This window comes from Microtus ochrogaster, linkage group LG5, assembly GCF_000317375.1.
Source record: "Microtus ochrogaster isolate Prairie Vole_2 linkage group LG5, MicOch1.0, whole genome shotgun sequence".
NCBI lineage: Eukaryota > Metazoa > Chordata > Mammalia > Rodentia > Cricetidae > Microtus > Microtus ochrogaster.
The window spans coordinates 65,144,506-65,151,162 of NC_022031.1; the positions used below are offsets into that span (position 1 = coordinate 65,144,506).

The window sequence follows — 6,657 nt, forward strand, 5'->3', positions numbered from 1 at the left end:
TTACATATTTTAATTTTCTAAATTCTGTAAAATGGAACACATCTATCTGACAGATTCCTTTTGAGTACCGTTTGGGTTAGTTCTTGGAGTTAGAGGTATTTGCTTATAGAAAGCTGCATCTGTCCAGGCAGTGGTGGCACATGTCTTTAATACCAACTCTCTGGAGGAAAAGGCAAAACATCTCTGAGTTAGAGGCCAGGCTGACCTACAGAGAGAGTTCTAGGGCAGTCAGAGCTACACAGAGACAGAGAGAGCCTGTCTCAAAAATCCGTAAAATGCAAATCTAAAAAATCAATCCTGGAACTAAAGTTGTTATTGCATTGTTATTCTATGTCCATTAATATCACTGGAAACCCTGCTCTTTTCTGAAGAGAAATGAAGCAATGGATTTCAGGGAGAGGGGAGGAGTGGCGGGAAAGAGGTTGTGGTTGGGGTGTATCATATTAGAGAAGATGCAATAAACCTAAATACAAACCCTCATATCAAGTTCAGGCAAGGCGACCTAGTAGGATGAAGGGATCCTAAGAATAGACAAAAGAGTCAGAGACATCTCCACTTCCGCTGTTAGGAGTCCCACCAAAATCCCATGCTAAACAACAATAGCATATAGAGGAACTAGTACACACCCATGCAAGGTTTAGTGATGGCCATTTATTGAAATAATAGGGAAGAAATAAATGTTTATGTTTTATTCTTAAAGAAAGTTTTGATGCCAGTGACTAATGTAGGATGAGACTGGAAATTTCATCAAACTGATCCTGAGAATTGCCTATGGAGTTTAAGTGGATATGTGGAGGTACAAGCAAGGAAAATAACAGTGCCCATATAAAGATGGGCCTCGGCCTTTGAGCAGACTGATTGAGAACTAATATATGGTCTTATACTACCAAACACGACATGACCTACAACAGAAATTGCGTTGTCATTTCAATTATCCTGACCCCCCAAAAAGTGAGATGATGGGACGTTGTGGTAAAGAAGTGCAGCACAGTTTTATCTTTAAGAGAAAAAGTTGGAGACAGGTAGAAAACTCCCTACAGAACACACGCAGGGAGATATGACTAGGAGAGCCAAGAGTTCTGTTGGAACTAGGAAACAGATGCTGGAGTTTGTGAGGAAGAGACAAATATTATGATTACATCAAATAAAAGAGAAGCTGGAGGGTTAGTAAAACAGGCAGGTTAGAAGTAAAGACTTCCAGGAATTTGATTGAATGCTGAGTAAAGTAATTGTTTGGTTACAGGAAAGGAAACATTATCCAAACTGTGAATCAATAACAAGCCATGGTCAAACAATTCTTTGTAATTACATGAGAGAATAAGAATACTTATACTTTTTTTTCTACAAATTAAAGTAGAGTGGCTCATATTAGGGACATCATTCGATGCATTAGTAAGACTTAAAATTTATTATTGGGCTTAAACTTATTTTAAAATGTCTGTTTCCTAATGAAGCAAGTGAAAGACATGCATGATAAAGACACTGAGTCTTTAAAGGAAGAAATTGAAGATGTCAGAAGATGGAAAGATCTCCCATACTCCTGGATTGGTAGAATTATCATAGTAAACATGGCCATCCTACCAAAAAAAAAACTACAGATTCAATTCACATCATAATAATTTTTTTTGACACATAAAGTTGTTTAATTAGGTTGTCAGCAATTTAGAAAACAAGTTTGTGAGGATGCATCCTGTTCATCAGACAGAACTGAGAGCGCAGGTAGCCCTGCAGCTGAGGAACAGCTTTGATCTTCGGCAGAATCTGCGAGTCCACCACTTTCTGATCAGCCTTGCCCTGCTCTGAAATCTCATATTTCTCCTTCTCTGTGTCAAAGATCTCGCCCTCCTGATGCCTGGGCTTGCGCAGCTGCTTTTTCTTGAAGTAAGCATCAGTCAGGTGTTTGGGGATTTTAACTGTGCTGATATCAACTTTTGTAGAGGTGGCGATGACAAACTTCTGATGTGTTCTTCTCAAAGGAACTCTGTTGAGGGCAAGAGGTCCTGTCACAAGCAGTAAACCACTGCCCAGTTGCTTCAGGAAAACCACTCTCTTGCCCCTGTGGCGCCCGGTAAGGATGATGAGGACAGTCCCAGGAGTGATGCTGGCACGCAGGCGTCTCACATACTGACTGAAGGGCTTTTTGCCATGGCTCAGCAGCTTCCGAGGCACATCTTCCGTAGGATAATACCTGGGCATTTTTCGAAGCTTAACCACCCGGGTACCACCATTCTTGTCACCACCAACTGGTTTTGTGACAGTGGCAAGGACCTTTTCCTTTTTCTTCTTCTTTTCAACCTTGGTTTTCGCAGCTGTGTATTTCCTTTTGTACCTGGCCTTCCTGGAATACATAGCAGATCACGAGTACCTGCCAATTCCTCTAACAAGGACTGGATTTCGGCTGCAATGGGGCTTCCCCTTCTTGAGCTTTTTAGCCTTAGGGTCACACTTTTTGGCTGCACCAGCGGCAGGGGCATCACCGCCAGCCTTCTTGGCTGCAGGTTTCTTCTCTTTTGTATCAGGTTTCTCGCCTTTTTCACCCGCCATCTTGCAAGATGGGAAAGACACATCACAGTAATTTTAACAAAATTCCTCACAAATATTAAAATGACAATTCTCACCTTCATGTAGAAACGTACAAAAAAAGAACATAAATAAGTAAAACAATCCTAAACAATAGAAGAATCTCTGGTGGTATCAATGTTTCAAATTTCAAGTTGTGCTTCAGAGATATAACAATAGAAACAGCATTATATTGGCATAAAAACAGACACATTGATTCATATAATTGAATTGAAGACCCAGACATAAATCCACACATCTATGGCTACCTGGTTTGTTCATTTGTTTGTTTTATAAGGAAGCCATACATACACAGTGGAAAAAAGACAACATCTTCCTCAAATGGTTCTATTCATACTGCATGGCTGCATGTAGAAGATTGCAAATAGACCGACACTTATCACTGCCCAAAATTCAGTTCCAAATTGATCAAATAACTCAATATAAAATCACATATACTGAACCTAATAGAAAAAGCAGGGAATAGCCTTGAACTCATTGACATAGGAGATAGCTTCCTGAACAGAACACTGATAGCCAGGCACTAAGACCAACAATTAATAATTGGAATCTTATGAAATTGGAAGGCTTCTGTAAGGCAAAGGATACCTGTCAATTGACAAGGGGTAGCCTAAAGAATGGGAAAAGATCTGATAAAGACTACTATCCAATATATAAATAATATACAAGAAACTTGATATGAACAAACCAAATAATACAATTAAAAATGGGGTAGATATATAACCAGAAAAGTCTCACAGAATCTCAAATGGCTAAGAAACACTTTTTTAAAATGTTCAACATTCTTAGCCATCAGGGAAATACAATTCAAGCCTACTTTGAGATCCCATCTTATACATGTCAGAATAATTCAAGTGCAGGCAGGGATGTGGAATAAAGAGAGTACTCACCCATTGTTATTTGGAGTGTAAAGTTATACAGCCACTGTCGATATCCTATGGCAGTTCCGCAGAATTTCATTTACTTCAAGGATTTTATCTACTTCAACATCAAGCCAACTCTTGTGCATATGCCCAAAGGATGCTTCACATTACAACAAGGTCACTTGTCCAATGTGCTGCTCTTCCATAATAGCAAAAACCTGGAAACAGCTTAGATGTCCTTCTACAGAAGAATGGATAAGGCCAATGTGGTACATTTACACAATGGAATGTTACTCAGATCCATAAAAAGTGAACATTCTCCTTAGAGGGCAGCTACTTCCACTTGCTTGATCCTGGACTTGCTTGATCCTGGAGCTTAGTGTGGGGACTGATATACACCTGTTTTCACTCACCCCATGTCTTCTGGCTGCTTTTTCTTTGCTGCCCCTCCTCAAAGGCTCCCCCTGGAACCCATCATGAATGGTGGGTGCTCCTTCTCCGGAGGGAAGCTTTTACCTGATTTACCCTTGCCCAGCTGTAACATTTAAATAGAACTTTCACCACATGTGCCCCATTGGCCACATTGGGACCTCTGAATAAAGCAGGCGTAAACCCACAGGATTGGTTCTCAATGTACTTTGACAGATGGACATCACTCATATGGCCCCTTTGACAAGCTTGTGTGTGTGTGTGTGTGTGTGTGTGTGTGTGATTATTGATACCCGTTGCTCTTTTGTGTATGCTTTGACCCAAACAGGGGAGAAGGTCAGACAAACTATCAATGCACTAAAGTCAGACATGCTGGTTATGGGGGTACCCTGAGCCATAAAAACTAACAATGGTCCAGCTTATGCCTCTCAAACCTTTAAAGACTTCTTACAGAACTGGAAAATCAAACACTCAATAGGGATTCCCTATAATCCCTAAGACCAATCTATTGTGGAAAGAATAAACTTCTCCCTAAAAGGAGAGCTGGTCAAGATCTCCTCATAAAGTAAAAAAGATCCTCACAAAGCCTTGGTGGAGGTCCTCTTCAAAAAAAAAAAATCGTGGCCCTTGATGAAGAGCATCTTAGCCCTGCATATAAACACTGGGCTTCCCTCCCCAGGGAAACTCCAGTCCCACCCCTTGCCTCCCTGTAAGCAAGAGGGCGAGGTTATTCTTATGTGTTTCCACAGAACCAAATCAAACCAATAGAGATATTTGGTCAGCCACAGACCAGGAAAACATCCCAGACGACTCCTTACTATGATAATGGTTCTACCCTACAAAAACTGAACTGCCCATATTCTGGGATCATTGTATTTCTTGTATCCAGACATTTGTTGTTAGGAGGGGAAAAGGAATTTATTTATTTGGATGAGAGCAACCTGGGCTAATGATTCGATAAGCACTAACAAATTATCCTGTAGAAATCCTGTTCAGATCAATAGGTCTGTGTTTGGTAACTGGCTCCTCTGTGGAAATCATGCTTCCATAGACTTTAGACCCCTCCTATTCTTATGAGGATCCAGTTGCCATTATGGAACCTTTAAGGGCAATAAATCATTTGAGGACTCTATCCAAATAATACCAAAAACAAATTTTACTTTCAAATTCACACCCATCTATGCCAACCCTCATTCTTCCTTTTACCAATGCTAGTCCAGTAGATATGAACTGCACAACTAGCCTCTGCATGCTGGGTGCCTGCTGAAATCCTAAAGAAACCTCTTCTGTGGTTTTGATATGTACTCCCAAATTCTGATGGGTGTCTGTCACCAATGTTACCCGTTATTTCATGGTAGAGCTTTATGAGTCCCACTAGAATAAAGAGAGACTTTAGGAAAACTACACCAATCACTGCAGCTATCTTGCTTGTGGTAGCTGGAGGAGCAGTCTCTATATCCCCTCTTATTCAAACAAGAGCCATGGTTTTAATACCTTAAAAACAGCCATAGAACAATCATCTGCAGCCCTCAGCACACAACAGTTAATTAATGCTCACTTTCACATGGCCATTATAAATTTACAACCACAAATTGATTTATTATATGAAAAATAAAAACTTTCACTATTTGATAAGGGCCAGATGTGATCCTCAATTTCAGTCCCTTTGCTCAGCTACACCAAGTTTCTAACCAGTCCTTGGCAGGATGACAACTAAGAGATTGTTTATTGGGACCATGGAATCCAAAGTTTGTTAATCCTATAAAACTTACACTACATTCTTGGCCAAGTATGGTATTGCATAAAATCCCTGCTAGACCCCTCTAAACTTGTTGCATGGTGTCTTATGGGAGAGGTGGTAGTGGCTCTAATCTTTCTGCTTAAGGTTCTCCTACAGCTAAGATTCTGACAATAGCAGGTGAATAAGGCAACACTCCAGGTGTTAATGGCTATGGAGCACACTGGACCAAAACCTCCAAGGGAGGTAGTACATGTTTGACTAATGCAAATATAGGAGGCCATTTAAAGTCCTAGTTCTCCTAAAAGTCTCCCCTTGCTTCTGACTTTTTAGGACCTTCTAGACATCCAACCCTTCAAGGACTAGTAGTCAGATGGGTATGAGCCTGAACAGCAGACCAACCTAAGAAAAACACAACCCATAATGCTGGGGGTCCTTGAGGTGAGGTTATAAAAATCCATTACTCCCACTAGGTCACCCACTAAAAATAAAAAGTAAAAAGGGTGAGATGAGGCAGGGCAATAGTGTAAGCACAGGGAAGCACTTGCAAATTCACAATGAGTAAGCAAATTTGGCCAAGTCAACCTGTCAGTCGACCAAAAGCACAGTAACTAATCATGCTTGTAGCCAATCACAACATGCCAGCAGTGATGGCCAGTTTCAAATGGGCCAACCAGAAACATTCCTGCAGCAGCTTAATTTCCCTAACCCCATAAAAATCTACACAGAAGCAATATTCATACAAGACAAATGTAGAAGTAGCAGAATGTCAATTGTTGAATAAATAAATGCAATAGATGACTAAATATTAGAAATTAGTCATCAATAACTGTAATTAAGGTCCTAAGACATTTCAATGGGAGCTCACATTGAAATCAAAAGCAAATAGAAAGATGCTGTTCTAGAAAGGCTCCATATTGTACAATTCCATATATAAGTTATTCAGAATAAGTAAATCTCTGGAGACAGAATGTAGACTGTTGTTTGTCTAGGCTGGTGTGGAGAGCACTGGATGTGGGATTGGAAAAGAAGCAAGATTTCTTTGAG

At 40.3% G+C, this 6,657-nt stretch overlaps 1 pseudogene; it reads right to left on the minus strand.

Moving 5' to 3' along the window:
• Nucleotides 1-1,662: 1,662 nt before the first annotated feature.
• Nucleotides 1,663-2,555, minus strand: LOC101979979 (annotated as a pseudogene).
• Nucleotides 2,556-6,657: the final 4,102 nt, after the last annotated feature.